The 21,380-nt window shown below is 32.8% G+C and overlaps 1 long non-coding RNA gene across 1 annotated transcript in view; it reads right to left on the bottom strand.

The window, feature by feature from the left end:
- Positions 1–21,380, bottom strand: part of LOC135322731 (uncharacterized) — a 116,423-nt gene that overhangs the window by 71,526 nt on the left and 23,517 nt on the right. Inside the window, exons 3-4 of the long non-coding RNA XR_010383505.1 lie at positions 15,518–15,663; positions 1,998–2,101 (exon numbers count right to left, since the gene is read on the bottom strand). This is a non-coding gene — a long non-coding RNA (uncharacterized LOC135322731). The remainder of the gene's footprint in view (positions 1–1,997; positions 2,102–15,517; positions 15,664–21,380) is intronic.

Here is a 21,380-nt window from a genome sequence, read left to right as displayed (position 1 = left end):
TAGGCTTCCCACTCGATTTTAATTCACCCTCACATAATTTCTCTCCTCTTTTTACTTCCTGCTATTTTTAGCCCGTGTGGTAAGTGAATCTAGAAAAGTCTGACTGATCTAATATTTTTCCCTTCTCCATGTAGCAGGGTAGGTGAGCTGATCTGGATTTGCCTTGTCACAATGATAAATTTCCCTTCTTTGACAAACTTATCCCTTAGGATTATATTTTGTATGGTGTGTGCAGATGAAAGTCCTCCCTGAAGCTTAAAGCATAAACTACACACATGAGTCAGCCTTTTATCAGACCTGTGTACTGGGAGATACAGGTCCTGTGGGTCCTTGGAGAAGGACAAGAAAGGGGTGTTTTGATTTCATTCTACTATTTCCCCCATATGTATAGCTCACTGGTAACCCCAAGTAAAGGAAGAGTAATTTGCAGGGGAATATTTTGCCCTGAGTTTCCTAGAAGCTGTATCATCAAATAACATCAAATACTAAATAATTTTCTAAGTGACAAGGCTTCCAAAAATGCCTTAAGTCTTACAAAGTGGGAACATAGTGCTAACTAGTGCTAATTAGTTGCAGTAGATATGTCATGTTGGGAACACACTCAGCAGTTTCCTTTTAATTTGTTGGCCATGAGGACCAGTCAGCTGGGTGATCATGGTCTTCTTTCCTCTCCAGCTCATGCCTTCATGTGTCATTAGACAATTAACCTCTTTGTACTTCAGTTTTTCCATCTGCTCAGCAATAATGTTGACTTCAGAGGAATGCTGTAACAAATAGTGCTATATTTTAGGAAATTCTTTCTCCCAATTAGTCTGGATTTACTTGTTGCTTCTTATTTTAATGATAATGCCCTTGAGGAAATACGTAACAAAACCCAGGAGTAACAGATATTGGTATATTTTGCTGGGGAGCTATCGCAATGCTGTTTTCTAGGACTTGGTGTTAAATAACAAATCCAGATGGTCACATTTGCAGCAACAAACGTAATAATTCATAAGTGGCAGTGCAGGTATGACTATTTCCTCTGTGTGATGCCATATTCTATCTAGAATACACTTGTCTTAAAGCAATAATCAGCACAATGTTAATCCTATTTTTCTTAATAAGAAATTATATCTAAAAAGGCAAAGCTAATGTCAGTATTCCTCAACAGTGAAAAATTATTTCTTACAAACTCTAACTCACAACAGTGCTGATATAAATCTCTCCTAAATTTGCAAAACCCAATCAATCAATTGTCTGTCCACATTTGGAGAATTTATGGTCAATTCATTATCAGTTCCTTTAACGTCATTCTGATCAATTTACCAAGTTATTCACCATAATATTCCTAATGTACTTATTTTCAGTGTACAGTGGAAAAGTCAAGTTTCATAGTAGTGTTAGGCCTGCTTAACATCTTCCTTTCCAAATCCCTATTTCACCTCCGGTAAACCTACCAAAGTTGGCAACAGCATGTTCTAATAAAAAGTTATTTCTTCACATATTCATACTATGTAAAGACATATACTCAAGCAAAGTGAAATTTTTAAAAGTATTTAAGTAAGATATGCATATACCTGGGAAATCATCATGACTATCAATACCATAGCAAACGTATCTATCATTCCAATTATTCCTCCTATTCCTTGTTTTGTTTTGTTTTGTTTTCATGGTAAGAACACTTAAAGATGGAATTATTTTATCTATCATGCTTGCTTTAGCTATTTATATTAAACAGATTAATCTCTAGAATCTGAAGGACAATTCAACTAAGAAATCAAAACCATTATATTTTGGTGTTTATTGTAGTGCTGCCCCACTTGTGGTTTTCATTATTAACGTATCAATAGTTGTAGTGATAGTGTAGTAACAGTGAACATTTTTTTGACTTAGTATAAGGACATACTTTCTTAACAACAACATATAAAGTAGTAACTATTAAGTCAGAGTTCACAGCTGCTAAAACAGAGGCCAAGAGCATACAAGTAGCAAGTGACAGAAATGGGATACTTTACCCAAGTTACTCAATTCCAGATGTAGCACTCTGAACCATTTTCTCAAGCTTTCTTCTATTCGTTGCCAATTGTATGCCTCCTTCCTGTTCCAAATTAATGATTTCCTTTTATAAGAATGGTATTAAAAATAAAAATGTTCAATATATTTTTAGATTAAAATCATATTCTATTCACATAAGACTACTATTCAACATAGTTGGCTATGCATGTCATTTTTATGTCTAGTGAAGAATGGGGATCCAATAGTGAGCAACAGCCTAAACCTTGTCTATCTTGTCCTATTTATTACATTTTTTTCCAGCAATGTGATGAAATAAAAGCAGCAATTGATACTAAAAATTGCATGTTTATTATGTTCTAGGCACTGTTATTTTTGTTAATTTATTTAATGCTACTAATATCTCTATTGGTAGGCACTATTATTTGCCCCATTTCACAAATGAGAGCAATAAAGATCAGAAAGGTTAAACAAATTACCAAGGGTCACTCAGTGAACAAAATGAAGAAAAAAGTGTTGAATTCAATACACATGGCAGTAGAGTCTACCTTTTGTAGCTTTCTTAGTTCCAAAATAAATAAGCCATGGAAATGTATTATTCAGCATAAGGAATATGGTTGATAATATTATAATAATTCTGAATGGGGACAGCTGGTTACTAGATTTACTGTGGTGAATATTTTATAATATATGCAAATTTCAAATCACTATATGTAATATACTTGAAATTAACATAATATAGTACATCAACTATATTTCAGTTTAAAAAAAAGAAGATCAAGATACATAGAAAAGCAAAGGAACTTAAGAAAACAAGAATATACTTAAGATACATTTTAAAATCTTTTATTTGAAAGAAAAAGGACAAAATAACAGGATATAATCTTTTTAGATTTTAAAGAAATCTTCTGGTATCTTTGGGAAAATAATTGTTTTTCATTTGCTTGATGCTTTATTTTAAGGTGATTATTCTTTGGCATAATAACTCATTGAAAAATTTAAATGTTTGTTTTCATGAAATAAGATATATAAAGACAATTTTCAAAATACTTTATTATACAAAATCTTTTAAAATGCCTAATATGCATGAACAATTATCAAAATCTTTAAACCCAAAACATCTGGGGTCTTTTTGCATATCTTGAATTAGTTCTCAAAATTTTAATTATACCTTTCAGTTAAGAACTGTATTTATAAGCATCAATTTTCATAGTATTCTTACAATTCTTCAATTTTGTAATGGATATATTAAACTTTAATACTTAAATCTGGGAATAATGGAATTAATTATCTAACAATTGACAATTGATTTATCAATTGTGTTCCCTCTGTGTATTATATTTGATACCAGTGAGGAACAGGAGAAACTAAGCAATAAAGATATCTCAAAGGAGTTGACATATTCCAATTTAGTACTTATTGTCTGTCAGAAAATAGATTATGATTTAAAACTTTGATATCTCATTTGCATGATAAAGAAAGTGAAAATAAATTCTTATTAGTTCTTTCATATTGCAATGATTTTCCCCTCTACCTAGATTTTTGACAAAGGAATCAGTAATCCTAAATGTTCTGGGGCTTCTTTTTAATGACACTGCTGATAATACGGAGAAAAAGACTAACACCAATGTTTACAACTAAAGCTACCTTGATTTATTATAGAAATTTATTCAAATGTTCCATAAATATTACATATGATTATAGGGTTAGCTAAGAAAAATATAATTTCTTGTTTTTATTCAAGTAATAGTGTAAAAAAAGAAATTGATGAATTTTATATCTGTTATTCTATCTCAAATTATAAGGATAAAAAGTTGGTAAGTCCATAGTGTTGGGGGTTTGTTGAATGTTTGTGTGCTAAGGAACTACACACACACACACACAAATACACATGAAATGTGGTGTAGGTCTATTTAAATATCCACCCAAGCTCAGATGCACACATATTCATTTATTCATACATTTATTCAAAACGTGTCTCAGTTTCTAACATGTGCTAACTCTTGTGGTGGGTGCTAGGAGGTATAGTGAAAAAAACGAGCATACTTCATATTCTTCTTGAGGAAAGGGTTCAGAGAAAACTGCACAGGTAAATGGAGAACTGTAAATCTAGTAAGTGCTATGTGTAGACACACACTTAGTATCAGTCTCACTTGTGAGTGCTGATTAAAAGCTTTCTTGAAAGAGTAACATTTGAAACTGAGAGATTTAACCAAGTGAAGAGGAAGACAAGTGCTCCAGGCAGAGTGAACACAATCATACCCAGTGGTAAAGGTATCATGACATTCGGAGAAACTGAAAGAAGCACACACAAAGGAGGCTGCCAAGGAAAGGGGTGTAATCAATAGGCCTTAAGAGGAAGGTTAAGGACTTAGGACTATACTCTAAGAAATAGTAAATCATCGAAGGACTGGGATAGTGAGAATGTCAGATTTACATTTGGAAAATTGATTTCAGCTATGGAGTAACATGGGTTGGAAGAAGGAGATATGTTTTCTGTTAACTGATTGCAGTCATCTAAGGTAGCGATGAGGGTAATTCTGATTAAAATGGTGTTGGTGGAGAAGGATAGAAATGGAAGATTCTAGAGTTTTCAAAAGGAAATTTGGTAGAACTGAGTGATATCTTCTATGAGATGGAACATATAGGGAGTAAAATACCCAGTTTTTATATTGAGGAACTAGATAGACAATGTGCCAATCAATAGCAGAAGGAACATAAGAGGACCAGGTAGGATGAATGGATGAAAAATGATGAACAATACTACGCTTATTTAGTTGAAATATGCATGTATGCAAAGGGCTATTAATATAGTTGGAAGCTGATTTTTGGAGAATCTCTGGATGAGTTTAATACCTTAAAAGCGTAATGATAAATTACTCAACTTCTCCAAATTGCATGAATTTACATTGAAACAATGTGATGTAAACCAGATCATTCAAATCAGCTTTTTAGTTGTATTTATTAAAACTTTTAACATAATTGTATACATGACTATTGCCTTTAACTAGTAAAAATAACATGATTTAAGGAGACATTCATTAATGTATGTTAGGTTTTCTAAGAAAGTAAATAAAATATATTGTAAGTAATGATACTACTTTTTAAGATGTACTATTAGCTGCAATAATAGATACTAATTTTAAAAATACTTGATATAAATATTTTATACCCTGAAAGTAGGAAAGAACATTTCCTTTTTAATTATTCATAAAATTTGTATCAAATTTGCAAAGTTGACCATATATCAAGTCACTGGGAAATATCGATGAAGACTGATATATTTTGTTGAAGTTAACCTTCCTTTTTGGAGCAGTTGATCTGGGAGTATAAGCAGCTCTGAATTTTCCTGATAAATGAGGCTGACATAAAGTACATTTTATTTTCTACAGCAACATGTGACTGTAATGTTAAAAATGTGTGGAAGCATTATGTGCTTTTATCATTTTATTGACGCTTTAGAGAAATATTGTTTGAAAATTTACTATAGTTCGTTTTCTGACATGTAGGTCATTAATATTGGTTCATCGTGGTGGTGTCTATTTGTTTGATTTGAGTATCTCAAACAACATTTTACCCCAGAGAATCGTCTATCTTTTCTCTTTTGCCAATACCATGTCTTTCCTCTTCTTGCCTCTCCTTTCCCCTAAGTCACCCCCTGAAGCACACCCTAAGTCTATAAAGACTTCCCCAGCCTCTCCCAGTATTTCAGGTTTCTCATTCATCCCCATTTCTCAGCTGGAACAGATTTATTATTTACAAGTTTCAAAGGTGCTGGTTGGTTGAACAGGATTAAAGGCAAAGGAAGCAGTGAAATACAGGGAGGGCAATCCTTCAGTAGATTTTTATTATACATTTATTTCAATACCGTAAAAGATCTGAGATAGAAATCACATATTCTGACACCAATACCAAGAAGTCAGTTATTCAGTTTTTGCTGAAAATGCTTACTGAACAGATTTTGTCTAGACCTAGAGAAACTTACGCTACTTTAAATTTTGTAAAAACTTTCTTTTATATATTTATAATTCTCAAGAGGAGAAAGAAAACAATAAATAAGTCAAAGTTTCTATTTGAAGAATTCTTGCTGTAGTTCAAAGGCTTTCTGAGCAGGTGGAATATGAACATAATGATATTGAAATTGATACCATTAATTTCTGCAGAGGAAATGCCACCTACATAAAGGAATGTAAGAAGATAAAACATGGGGTAATTTCTCTGAAACAAAAACTGCATTGACTATCAAAAATATTGCAGTTGCTGCAAATAAATAAATAAACAAAATAAGCAGTTCCTCAAAAAGAGATCTCAAAGACCCATGAAAGAAGAGATTCTTTGAAGATAAGAGTCAGATAAAAATATTTGGGTTAGCTCATTTGTCTCCTCACAAATCTTAAGAATAATATTGAATCAAACAAAGACTTTTCAACACAAAGCAGGGGAGAAAATCACTCTTCACTTCTCTCCTTTTTCTTCAACAGTCTCAGATCACCAGAGCCTCTCCCTTAAAGTCTGTGGTGGAGAGATTCCTTGTGCCCAAGGCCAGTGGATACAAAGCCAGAGCGAAGAGAAGGATCAAGAATTTGTAAAAAATCCCTGATGCCCATGGTAGGTAGAGATATTTAAAGATGGCCAATACTTAAAGTGACTTTGACTCGAATCACTCAAATGATACTCTAGACCTAGAGGAGAATTTTGCAGTTAGATTGAGAAATGATGGGAAATCAGAAAGCCTCTAGAGGACTAATGCAGGCAGTTATTTACATTTTCAAACAAATGAATCAGAATCTTTAGAGTAAGTCTGTATAAAGAGGAATGAAATAAGAACAGTAACAACAGCAACAACAACAAACCCGAATATTTACTAAGAGCTTACTGAGTGCCAGGCACGGTGCTACTTGAAAGTTGCTCACAGAAATTTGAAAGTGATTATGTGGTTATACAATTTAATTGTTTGAGGGGCAAATTTTTTTAATTAAACATGAAAGCTAAAGAAAATGATGTGGGCATTTGATGTTATTTAGCTTCAGAGAAAATAGTAAAACTCTTTTAATTATCCATTTGTGGACAAGTTGTAGACTCAGGCAAAATACTACTATATGTAGAAAAACGGAAAACAGTTTGAACAATGGTACCTAATTAACAGGACCTTTAAAAGAGCTCTTTTTTAATTTTGCTGTAGGGCTTCATAATTTTTTTATGTAATAATCACCCCTTTGGTTGCAAAAAAAATAAGCTTCAACATGTGCTAGGTATTCAGGATAACAAAAAATTATGATCCAAGAACTTGAAGTATCATAGCTTGGGTAGTAGTCCTAAAAAGTTGATATGTTCAGAGATAAATATAAGATCATGAGCGTAATTTCAGAAATTTAACTGGACAAATCGGCACCAACAATTACAGAAAACAAAAACAAAAACCTTAGGAACAATAGCGTATAGTAAATATAATATGCAATAGTTTGAAAATGTGAATGCCAAAATTAGCTAATGAGGCATCGTCTAGCTTTGGTAGCTATGTGGTATGTAGGACATGATTGTGTAAACTCTGTGTTACTTTGTGTAAAGTAAAATAACTCATTTTAAAGGTCATGTTAATTAGGCATCACTGTTTAAATTGTTATCCACTTTTCTATATATGGTAGCCAACCTTTAAAGTACTTAATTCCAATGCAGATAGGGTCTTGCCAGCCTTGCTTCCTCTCCTTATGATTTGGGTGGAAACAATGCAGAATGTAGAAGTGAAAAGTTAATAAGCACTGAGGTCTATCAGGGGATGTCAAGGTTGAAGAAAAAAATAATGAAATACAAAGAGAAAGAAATGTCACTCTGAAGTCTACAAGAAAACTAAAATAATTGTCTATTTTCCAGAGAAAAATGAGGAAAGCTTCACACAATTCTTAGCTTCATGTCCACAATACAAGGTAAAAAATATATGCCCTTTATACAATCATGCCAGGAAATTATTCAGAAAAACAATGTGATGTCAGCAATATAAGCGAACATTTAGATGCAGGGTAATCACATGCAAATGATACCCATAAGTCTCAATTTGCATCCATATAAATATTTGTTCGAATAAAATTTTAAGGTAAGAAAAAAGCTATAAACTTTAATATAAATTATATTAAATGTAAACTTGGAATAAGGAAAATATTCCCTAGTGCAATCCTGTAAAAGAGATTTTGATAATTTCAAATAAATAGAAATGTAAACTTTTACATGTCAGCTAAAGTGATACCACAAACTGAAAAACACACTGAAGATACTTGGAACATCTATGGTAATAATGATTGAATATCTTTAACATATCAGATTATCTTTTAAATTAAAATGCCTGTATACACAGGTTATTTGCATACGTTCAAGGGCAGGTTGGATTTTAAGAGACTGTAAAATTGAGACTTCAAAGACCACACCTCCAAACCCCAGTCTATTTTTACCTCTGGGTTGCCTCTGGGTGTCTCCCTCTTTCATTGTTTATTTTCAACTTTAGTTGATCACCAAAATACTCGAAGGGAGTGTTGATGGTAATGCTTTTGGGTTCACTTACTGTCAATATATATCTGGTCTATTGTTGGAATAATCCCTGGCTCTTCCACCTAAGTGCAGTTCATCCTCCTTTGAGATTTTTCTTTCATTTGCATGTGGGATAACACAACAAGAGCGAACAGTCAGAATTCATGCTAGTGTTAGCCTATCTTCACAACTTTTGTATACATACATAAATTTCATTACTCAGGGTGAAAATATATTAGCACTTTAAAATTTTTACTTATTTTGTCACTTTTGTTTCCCTTCTCTGTTACTTTTTTTCTATACGATATATTTTTGTTAACAACGAGGCTGCATATTTAAAGATAGTACTTTGATGATGACATCTAACGCCACTGTTTTGAAGTCTGACACATTAACGTGGATTTTTTTTTAATTTAGTCACATTAATTATATGCTGTGAAGACTGAAGTGGAGTGAGGTTTCATATGGTGTAATACTCAAAATGAGAATATCTGTTTCTCATGTTGCCTGAAGATAAACATGATTGACTGCAAATGGTTTGTGTTTTATGCTGCCTAACAATATTGGCTAATGAAACTGTTAAGAGTGTCTTCTTAAAAATAGCCCTACCCCCAAAGAATTCTTTCAAAACAAGTACATCTTTATTACTCCGTGAAATTTTCAATGTCAAATACATTTTGTTCAGACACTTTAAAAAAAAAATCTTCATTCCTTATACACACTCCTGAATTCATGATCCTGTACGTGCAGGATGATGGTTTAGCTTTCTCAACCTCTATCCACATTCCCTCCACTTGAAGAAAGAGGAAGGTGGAAAATCCATACCTCGTTATCAGGGTTCTGGGAATGAACTAGGTTGTATCTTTCAGGTACTTCCATGAGATTTAGATGGCTCTATCTTAGATGAATCAGCAGGTTCTGGGGGAATAGAGTAGGAGCACTGTCTGGACTACCTGGTCTCCAGTTCTGTGAGCGCAGTACCATGTGGCGGCTTAAGGATGACAGCCAAAGCCCTGAAACTGGATTTAAGCTGCAGTGGTGTGACTTATATGCAAAAAGCCAATGTGACAGTCCCTTAACTTGTAGTCCTCTGGCCCTTCAGTGATTTTTTAAGCATATGATTTGCATTTAAAAAATTTTTTGCTTAAAATACCAAGTTGTTTCTGTTCTTCACGTACTCCAGATTAAACAAGTTGTATAGATCTGTTTTTGAGAATCTGAGGTATTTTGTGTCTGAGGAAAGTTCATATGCATAAAAGACTAGAGTTCCTTGTGTTCATTTTACATCAAATGTAACAATCAGTATTATTTGATCATCTCAAATTTAATAGACTAACTTTAAACAATCAAACATCTGACCAAACAAATAAAATCTGACCAGATTTGGAAGAAAACACTTTGCTACTAAGAAGCAGATTTATCTATAGAAAGTTAAGTTTACTTGGTCAGTTATTTATGATGATTTTATTGTCAGTTACTGAGATTTTAGACAAGATAGAGAATGAAGAAGACAAGGGCTAGTATCTCGTCATTAGATTCTAGATGTGCTAGAGATAAGCTCATTATTCCTTCTTTCTCTCTCTCTCTTTTTTTTTTTTTCCTCCTCATTTCAGGACATTAGTTGATTCCAAGTCTGCATCCTTCAGAGGGATTGGTTTCACAGTGCATGTCTTACGTGTTTAAGTTATACCCTTATGTGAGTATCTTTTTAGTTGACTGGAGACTACATATTTCTAGCCCTCTAAAGATATTTAATGGTTTGAAGAGGATTTCATTACTTCTATCCTTTCCCAGATGACTTCCCTTTCTTAATTCCTTTTAATAGAGGTAGTTATCCAAACGTTAAACAATGGGATACCCAACCCCTACTTCCAAGGCCTGCCATTGGGCCTGCTACTGTCTCATCTATTTCTAGCTCTCCAGAGATAAAATCCTAGAGACTGGATTTCTTACAAAGAACGCACAGGATGACTGGAGAAACAGAGTAGGTATAAGACATTAAAGAGTCAGTTGGAAGCTGGATATTTGTCAATGGTGATTAAAAGTATTGATGCCTAATTTTAAGAAAAAGGGGGAAGCAATATTAAATACAACAGATATTTTTCTAGGTTAGACTTAATGAGCATTTACAAATATTTCCTCAAAGTTAGATAAACTTCTTCATCAGTTGACTATGCATTTCCTCATCTGTTTATCAGAGCTATGCTTTCCTATTTTAGAATACCTAGCTTTCATTTTTTTTTTCCTCTAGGTAATCTGAAAAATTTATTAGAGTAAGGCCTGGATATTTTTGATAACCAATCAGTGCTCATGAGATGAGCTGCACCTCTTAAAATGTCAAAATTTTCTAAGTATAAGACAACAAGCTCAAATTGGGGATAAAATCCATTATTGACTTACGGTCCTTGTCCCCTGGTATTGTCATCTAAAAGTTTACAAATGTAGATTAGATGATAACAGATTATTTAAATTAGCATTTGTTTTAAAATATGGGAATAGGACCTTGTCCCATTTTGTCCGTAGTGCTCATTTTTAATTAGGCTACAGATAGTGTACAGCCTGTTTCCTTAATTCCTGCAGGCCTCATGATATCAATCACAATTTCTAAGAATGTGTGAAACATTCTGGTCCCTAACCCTGATTACCTTAGGTCACCATGGGATGTGACAATTACTAAATGAGAATAAGGAAGAGGGTGGCCCAAGTAACTGTTAGTGGAAGCAAATACGCTAATGTATGTATAAATGTTGTTCATTCCTCAAGTCCTATCTTTAATCCATCATTTCCAAGCAAGCCATTGAGAGCCATAAAAATATCGCAATCTCCTTGAAAACCTGAAGAATTTACTGATGTAAATACTGAAATAAAATGAAGCAAGAGTAAATTTCCATGTGTTCCCTTTTATAACAATATTACACTGAAATTCTAAATGTAGAAACAAGCTGTATTAGTCTGGGAACAGAACCAGTAGGAGATTTACATCTATCTATCTATTATGTTTCTATCTATCTATCTATCTATCTACCTACCTACCTATTTACCTATATATTAAGGGAGCTGAGAAGACCCACAATCTGCAGTTGACAGGCAGGAGGTTCAAAATGGGCTATGGTATCACTTCAGTTCAAGTTCAAAGGCTTTAGAATCAGGAAAGCTGTTGATGTAAGTTCCAGTCTTATTCTGAGCCCAAAGGCAGAAGACCAATGTCCAAGCTTGATGACAAGAAGAAAGCAGTTCTCCCTCACTCATCCTTTTTTGTTCTATACAGGCCTCCAGTGGACAGGATGAGGCCCAGTCCTCCCAGTGGGAGGACAACATGCTTTACTCAGTCTTCTGATTTAAATGTTAATCTCATGCAGAAACACCCTTACAGACACACCCAGAGCCATCTGTTGACAAAATATCAGGGCACACTGTGATCCAGTATGTTTGACTAATAGAATTAATCATCACAAGTCCTCATGATACCCCCAGCAGTTAGTTAAACATTGTAACATCAATTCATTACTGTCCATTTCATAGGTTATATTGGTATCAATGTAATTCTACTCTGTCTCAATTTTCTTCCTTTATTGATGCATGATTATCCCCTTCTAACAATCCAGAATCTTAAAGTTAGAAACTTCAGCAAAAAGGGGGAAGCTGGCCAGCTTCTTCCCATAATGGTCTAGCTACTATCTCCTTTTACTATTTCCATCTTGAAGCTTATGTGACCTCCAGAGGGAGAATCCCTTTTATTGTACTCAAATAGATTTGCACTTGGGTTTGTGCTCTGTTTGTATGGTCCCTTGTTTCTAAAAGAGGTGAATTAAGCCTAGAATTGCCATGAAAGTATCATCTTTGATGTTCCAAGGAGAAGTGCCCTGGTCAAGTCTGTCACACAGGCAAAGTTTATTTTGGAGGCACTGGCCATTCTGTTTTCTAGAATAGGGCCATGGAGACAGTATATATGTTTCAAAGCCAAAAGAATTGGCTTCAGATGACAGCTTTTTCAATTTTAACTTGTTCAAGTAACTTAACCTCTCTGAACTGCATTTTTCCCTTCTAAAAACTCTTGCAGGGTTATTGTGAAATTAAATGTGTGAAATGCCAAGTTGTTCCAGCCTGATTCTCAAACAGAATCAAGTTGAATGGCAGTGAAACATATATGTTTATTTAAAGAGAACAGTGTTGAAGTGACTAAGGTAGAAGATTTGCAATCTGTTCCCTCTCCTCTCTTCTCTATTTCCTCGCTTTTTTTAATTAGAGGATTAATCTCTCTCAGAATTTTCCAATGTAAAAATTTTTTTGGATACTGTTTTCTGAAAGTCAGAAATGACCCCACACCTTTATGATTATACAGACTAAGTAAGTTATGTGTCAGGAGAGAAAAAAAAAAAAGTATTTTGGAAGCAACACTGAAAATACAAATCTTAAATTACTTTTATCTATCTTCCAATTTACAATAAAATATTTATTTTTATAATGCTAGGAGAGAGCCAAACTAGGAAAGTATTGAAGAAACATGCAATTCATAATACACAGCACTGTTGTTATCACAGGATATTAGAAATGTGGAATTTCAGACTCCACCCCAGATTTCTGAATCAGAATCTGTGTTTAAATAAGGCCCTCAAGGTGAATAATATTTACTTTGGAGTGTGAGAAGCACTGCTGTAGAAGATTTTATGAAGTGTGAAGATGTTTATGTGGACATTTCTTTGCCTGAGAATACTTTTCCCTGGGATATGGTGTTGCGTACCCCTGTAGTATCCAACGTTATGAATTTAACAGATACCTGGTGATTCTTATTGGGCTGGTTTATCTTATGATACCAAAACACAGGACTTTCTGAGGTAGTCACAGTTATCATGTTGAATGGAAGGGACTCCTGGGCCAGTGAGCCCTCCCAGATCAGGTGACTTATTTAGTCCTATTGGCCATCTTCTCTTTCCCATTACCACAATTATGTTACAAATATCCTCAAAATTTCCCAAGTGTTCTTGCTTTCTGCTATTTTTTTTTTTTTTGATTGAAATATAGTCAGCTGCTTTTTCTGATGATAGATCTTTTACTGGGAGCTTGCAACAAAGTAAATTTGAGTTATGGGATATTCTCATTTTATTCTTATAATTATTAGTTGGATGACATAATCCTTCCTTAAGATAATACAACATCAGTAAGCTGGTTTGGGAAATGTTCAAGAATTAGGCATATACCTGTATGTCTAGAAAGACATCACAGAGATGCTGTCATTTGTACCTACAATACAGAAAACTTTATGCTCTGCTCCAAATGGAGTGGTCATTAAACTAAATTTTAGTTTGATGGTCAAGTATGTAAGTTATTTCATACTTATATATTTTTAACCTCATTCTGTTGACTGCTTCTAGAATTAATTTCCACTGAAAGCAATTATCTGAGTGGTGGATATAGGTTAAATAGAGCTCTCCAGATGAATTCTGATCACTGTTTAGTTTAGAATCACAGTGGTTTCAGGATGTGGTATTTATATTTTTCTCTAGCTATCTTTTTAAAATAATTGAGGCGTGGCAAAAATTAAATTAAAATAATAGGCAGGAATTTGGACTAGTGCATGGTTTAAGAAATAAGTAAGAATGATTAAAATATTTTAATAAAATATTGTATAACTTCTAATAGTCATTAGTTTAATTTTTTGTGTGAATTTTTTGTGAATAGGATTATAACCATCTATCAATTTAAATTTTTATTATATAAGATATATCCATACATGTTTAAACTCATCTAGCAAAACTGGGACATAAAGGACACTATGCTATGAATCTGTGAATTTTTAATGTGAATTTTTTAAATTGGTACATTCTTTGGAAAATTACCAAAGTATAAGCATTTTTTCTTTCTTACTGGCAAAATGTTCATATTGAAACATATTCTGTTTTATCTCATAGATACATCATATTTAAAATCTAACAAAAGAAGGTAAAAGGTCACAGAGATGACATTAAATATGCATGACATTAATTAGATAAGAATATTAATCTACAGAGGACATTTTCCAATTTAGAAATTTGAAGAAACTTCTGAGCATGACTTGATTATTGTAAATATTATTTCAGCCCATTATACCTAGAGACCTGGGTTATCAGAACAACTTATATTAGTGAATAGCTTAATGGTAAGGTAAATAAAAATGCAGTATTTAAAGCTATTTTTTTCCTTCCAAAGAAATAATCACGTAATAAAAGTCTATAAAATAACAAAGTTACCAGTTTCAAACTGTCATTAAAAATGAATCTGATAGTAACTCTTACCACATTTATTGTGTATCCTGTTTTTTTAATCTATTCAATTGCATATTTGCATATATAAATATATAGAAAGGTTTGCATTTTTAAACAGCTTACACAAATGTTATCATAGTGTTTGCATTATTTTGTATTTTATTATTATTGTATAATTAATCCTTGCACACACAAATACACACACACACACTCACACAGAGTGAACCTAAACAGTTTCAGTGGAAATTTCAGAATGAGAGTAAGTCTAAAACTGGCTAACAAGGTAAGTCTGAGTCTTTCCTAAGTGTTTATTTATATAACATGTATTTAGAAAAAATATAATATTTTGGTTGGCAATAAGGAATTACATAGTTAATAATTTAACAAGAGGTCATTTAAATAGATATTTTGCTTTAATATGTCATGTTATTTTTCATTTTATGCTGTCAGATAACCTTTTATTAATGGGCTATGTGAATGACCATTGTTTGCCCACAGGATAGTTAAACATAAAATAGTGTTCTCCTTGATTCTTATTTTCCTTCATTAGGTAACACCATCCATGGTAATTATGTTGCAGCCTATTCCATATGCACACATACCTCACTCCCCCTTAGGACTTATGCCATAATTTATAGGATTTAATTTAATTTTATATTAGTATTATGTCCCCCAGCAGAGATTTTTTGGAATATTTTTATAGATTAATAAAATAATTCTTCATCAAGCTACCATCTGCTAGCTTGTCAACTTCATCTTACCTCTGCATCATGAAGTACTATAGGGCTTATAAAATCTTCTCAGCAGTAGAGTCATTTTTGTCACAGAATAATTATGGTGTTGTTGTTGTTGTTCTTTTCTTTTTCTCATCGTTGTCTACAGAAGTAATAGTATTCCATCATAGGGACTTGAAAGAAACACATTCAAGCATGAGTAGTGACACAACCACAAAACTTCCTCATATGTGATCTATAACTGCTGAAATTTCTTTGTAGTTTTTCATATAGATCTTTAATATAGGTTAATTCTGTATAGTATCTTAAGTTCCAGAAGCAAATTTGGCTGCTCCCCTACTAACCTGAAAATCTACATTATAAAAATTTTTATTTAACATGCTAAACATTTTTTAAAAAAATACTTTATTTGACTGTCAAACAGTTAGTTTTAAATATATGTGAATATTGACAAATGAGTTTAACATAGTTTATCAGTTATTTTTTTGTATAAATAGGATTTATGGAATCATCAGCAAATTTCAAAAATAAAATTGTTAAAAAGAAAATTTTGTGTAGTTGTATATTGGAGGATTTTTGTTGTTGATTTAATATTGTCTCTGTTTTTGCTTCATTTTTACTTTTCATGTCTTGTTCTAAGAAATATCTAGGTTTTCTTTTTTTTTCTTTTAGCATAACTACATTTTCTAAGTAAAACATATTTTTTTAAAAAGTGACAATAATCTACATCAAGGCAGAAGTACAAACATTATCTAATTTAGATAGAAAAAAAGAAAGGATACCATGCAAAAAAAAAAATATAAGTGATGCTACTTTTATAAACAAGGTTCTATTTACACACTAATATTTTAGTCTATTCATGAAATTCATGATTACGTTTTTAGGATATTTCTTAAAGTTAGCTTTAGCTTTAAATTTTAAAACAGATGCACATAGTAGTTTCTCTTCATTATTCAAAAATTAAATATAAATCATATTAAAACTTTAAATTGTATTATGTATCTGTTTTCTAATATATCCTTGGCAATGTTCTGGCGGAATACTTTTAGATCATAACTCTGTTTTTATAAAAATAAAATATTAATAAAAATACTTACCAGTTTCATTAAAAATTGTGACATACAAATTGTGACATCTACGATTTGGATGATGACAAATTAGTAATGCTTAAAACCTGATATAATGCTTATTTTTCAAAAAGATGCCTATAATTCAATCACATAGCCATAAATAGCCATGGTTTAAAATGTAAAATGCTACTACATGTCTATGAAACTCAAAAAGGGCATAAAGCTTATGAAATAATTTGGTGATACACTTGAAAATAAAGTAATGTTATTACTGTTTTTTTAAAAAATTGGTATTTTGGATTAATGATTATCAAACATGATCTTTTAAGTTTTTCGTGTAAAAATAATTAGAATAACATCTAATTGACTGCATCTTTTACTATAACAGACGATACTCTTTGTAAAGACATTCTTTTCAAATAATTTGTATTTCAAATAATTACCTATTTCAAATAAAGCACCATTAAATATATAATAGATTATATATATATCTACATATATATATATATATATATCTGCACTTCACCTCCTCTTATTTCTACATTGGATTATCTTTTGTATATTCTTAAAATTTTTTCCGAATATATCATAAACCCATACTTGGAAGGTACTGATTGTGTGAGCATGCATTCTAAGAAAGTGAAGCAGTGTTCCGTGGCAATGTTATTATCACATTTATGCTCATTGCAAATAAGGCCCAGAGAACAGATCCCTAGGATAAACAGAGAGGCACATCAAGGAGACCAACTTTCAAATTGCCACCAATCCCGAAGGAACAGAAGATATTAAAAAAATGATCCCTGCTCACCTGGAAGTCTTATTTGACATTAAATTGGGAGACTTTGATTTAGAGGTGGCTAATGATCTGAGTATGGAGATGAAGGTCAATGAGTTTACTTTTCTTTTGCTACTTCCCATTGCCTGTTGAGCAGTAGTATGGTGTTATAGTTATTATAATAGGTTTTACTGAATCATGAATCTAATTATTAACTGTGATAATACTGCTCTAATTTTCCTTACTACAAAAATAACATACTTCTGTGTGTTGCAAATCAGATGGTGTATGTGGAGCCACCTAATAATGCACTGAATTCACTGCTTCTGCAACATTTTCCTTAATTAACTCTTTGTAGAGCATAGTAAATGTGTATTGGAATTTGTATCACAAATGGTTCACCAGAAATGTGACATTTTCTACATACTTATTTTACTCCATAATACATCTGATTGAGTTAACATTTAAATGGAGTTCTAATTTCTCTCCTTAGTGTAAGATAGCTTCCTCTTGGAAAACATGTATATCCTTGATAATAAATGTAAAATTCCTCATTTAATGTATAAAATAAGTGCTGTTTTTATTCTGGCTTTTCCAATGAGGAAGCTGACACTAGAGATGAAACAACATGCCCATGTTCATACAAGCAATAAGTGGTGGAGACCAAATTTGAAGACAAGTGAAACACACTTTTTTTTTTTTTGAATTCAGATATAAGTACACAACATGTGAAACTGAGAAAAATGCCCTTATTGTTATTGTGGAATTATTAAAATATCATGAGGATTTTCCATATCAAGCTGCCAAAAAAGTTCACTTCCTTTTGCCTCACCAAACTAGTCCTTCAAATTTTGTCTCCACTTGCTAATTATAGTCACCCATTCTTATATTGTTTCTAGCTCAGTGATGGCCATATAAGTCTTTGGGTCAAAGAAAATTGCCTGCCACTAATGTCTTCCTAGGCCAGCATAGACGGAGTTTCATCTATTCTGATTTATTCTCTTTACTTTTACTGGAGACGTTGATGTCCTGATCATACATCTTGTCAGCCTGCACCTGCTACTCCTAACTAGATAATTCTTTTTTAAAATTTTTAATTATCAATACACTACATACTTTTGCCCTATGTGTACAACACACAAGTCAAAATGATCTGAAGAATATAAAATAAAAATGAAAATCTACTGCTCAACACATCCCATTCCATTTTCCAGAAATGGTTGCTGCTATTCTTGTTGTTTATAGAGATTACAACCACTCTCTCCATGGGTAATGCATGTCTCTCCTTCTTGCTTACAATGAAAAAATAGGCATAAAGTGTATGAAGTACTCTGCAGACAACTCTCATCTATTTTAGATGGCCACCTTCAATGACACCCCTGACCTCCAGCATCAGAATCCCTTAAGTGACACCAGGCTACAAAAGAACGAAACTCTCTCTTCTCTCTCTCTCTCTCTCTCTTCCTGTTTCTCTCTCTCTCTCCATCTTGCAACATGCTGGTGATAGAAGAGATTGGCCTACCATATACAGTTTTGAGGAACAGCATTTGAGAAACAAGGAAAGAGACCAATACCAATAGCTTAACAACTGATGTCAAAATATATAAGAGAAAAGGAATCAGGCAGACAAAATAGTAGAGGAAAAATTAAGATAGATGGCCAGAAATATGATCAGGATTCAAGATCTCTTTTAAAATTCTAGACTGATGACTTTTAAAATGTTTTTAAATATGTGTCCATAAATTAAAATTTTTAAATGGAGTACTATCTAGTCCCCCTTCTTGAGTTTGCTGATGGAAAACTGCCATGAGGGGAAAAGAGAAGGGGGAGGCAGGAGGAGACAGAAGGAAAGAAATAACTAGGCAGCATAGCTAGGTAGCGAACTGGAGATCAGCCTTAGTGCCCCACTGAACTGAGTTTGACATGGTAAAAATTTCCTTTCTTCTTCTTTTTATCAGAGTAGACTGTGGAAGGTAATCAAGGCAAACAGATACACAAGACAAATTGATGCTACCAGCAACTTTCCATGTTCCATAAGGTACTAAAATACATCATCTGCTGATGACTCCTGTGTCCTTTCCCCCTTTTATAACAGGCTTACTCCGTTGTTTTGTTTTGTTGCTTGCCCCTCTGGCCCTCCCACAGGTGAGACTTGGAGAGCAAAAGGAGAAACAGTATGTAGGTGGTCTACTATCTTGATGAGAGAGCCTGATTCTGATTATTTCCTTGTGCTTTGATCATCCAACTTGGATTGTTCTCTAGTATTTTTTTCTTGTGATTTTAAATTGTTTTCCTATTAGTTGATGAAACATTAGAATTATTCTTCATCTAGTTTAACATGATTATAATTATTTGTTATTATTTTCTTGGCTTTTTTTTTTTGCTGTTGACGGCTTTGCTGAGTTCTGTACCTCAACTTCTGTTTTAACCCCAACTTCTCAGTTCTTCTGCAATTCAAATTGTTGAATTTCTTAGATTTCTGTCAAGCATGTCTCTTGTTTATAACTTGCTCTCAAAAATATGCTGACTCATAATCCAAGGACTGAGAAACAGCACAACAAAAAAGAGAAACATGATAATCTGTGAAGTGAAAATAATTTAATTACTGTTCCAAATTGGTGAAAAATGATTTTAAATGATTTACACTTTAAAAATTTTCATATTACGGGTGGAGGGTATAACTCAGCAGTAAAGTGTATGCTTAACATGCACTCGGTCCTGGATCAAATTCCCAGTACCTACATTAAAATAAATACATACATAAATACATATATATATATATATATATATATATATATATATATATATATATCACACACACACACACAAATCTAATTCTCTCCCCTCCCAAAAAAAGAAAGAAAGAAAAAAAATTTTGTATTATGGAGATATTTTACATTTATATAGAGTTTTAGTAATTTTCCAGTAACCAGGGAGTTTATGAACTGCCTAGTCACATGATAAACTGTAAAGCAGAGTCATTCAGTAATTGAAGAAAGTTATTACAAAGCATGACATACATGAATCACTTTCTTACAGAGACTTGGAATGTAGCCTGTAGTTAAAGGCACACTCAAATTTATTTTTTAAATCATGAATTGCAATTACATTAATATAAGGCTTCTTAAACCATTTAGCAGTGACCTAATCAGGATAAATAGGTCATTTTCTGGGAACTAATACTATATTGTTCATTGAACACATTCTAAACTTTATTGGATTAAATGAAACAATACCAATATTTCACCCCTTAATATATTTGTAATTAAAGCGATACATTCAGAACATACAACATAACTTAATAAATATTTTATTGTGAACCCACTCATGTGCCAAGCTCTCCTCTAGGTATGAATGAAAGATAAAATATTGCCTTGTCCTCCAGGAAAGGGACTTAGAGTCTTGCAGGAGATAAACATACATAAGTGACTACAATATAACAGGCCATGATAAATAGTGCAATAGACTCCAGTAAAAGAAATGATTTTTTTCACTAAAACACAGAGCAAGCAAGGAGGGAAAATTTATTTCAGTCTGACACGTGACCCAAATTGTACCCAAGAACAAAAGAAACTGCAGAGTCGTATTCCAGAAATGCAATTCAGGGAATATTTAAGGAGCATGTAATAGTTAACATTTTGCTGAATGTAAGTAACAGAAAGTTCATTGAACTAGTCTCAGTTTAGGAGGAATTTGTTGTAACATACTAGGGCATATCACAGAACTCAAAAACAGAACCCTGCTAGATCTCACATTAAGAGTTGGAGTCAGGGATTTATATGTCAACAGATTTCTTCCCTCCCCAGCCTCTGCTTACCTTTGTGAGAATGCCCATTAATTCCTTTCTTTTTTCAGAATCTAACTTTTTCTTTTCTATTTCACCTGGTCCAACCTGGATAATAACAGTTTCTTGTTTTTATATGTAACGGTTTCAGCTATTGTGAGAAAAACTGGACTTATTTTCTAGTTCTGTTTTCCATCATTCCCCGGAAGAGACTGATTTGCTATCTCAGGTCCTCTGAACTGGAGCGGGGTAGTAAGTATT

The sequence above is a fragment of the Camelus dromedarius genome, chromosome 13 (genome assembly GCF_036321535.1).
Source record: "Camelus dromedarius isolate mCamDro1 chromosome 13, mCamDro1.pat, whole genome shotgun sequence".
NCBI lineage: Eukaryota > Metazoa > Chordata > Mammalia > Artiodactyla > Camelidae > Camelus > Camelus dromedarius.
This window is presented reverse-complemented; position numbering and strand designations above follow the sequence as displayed.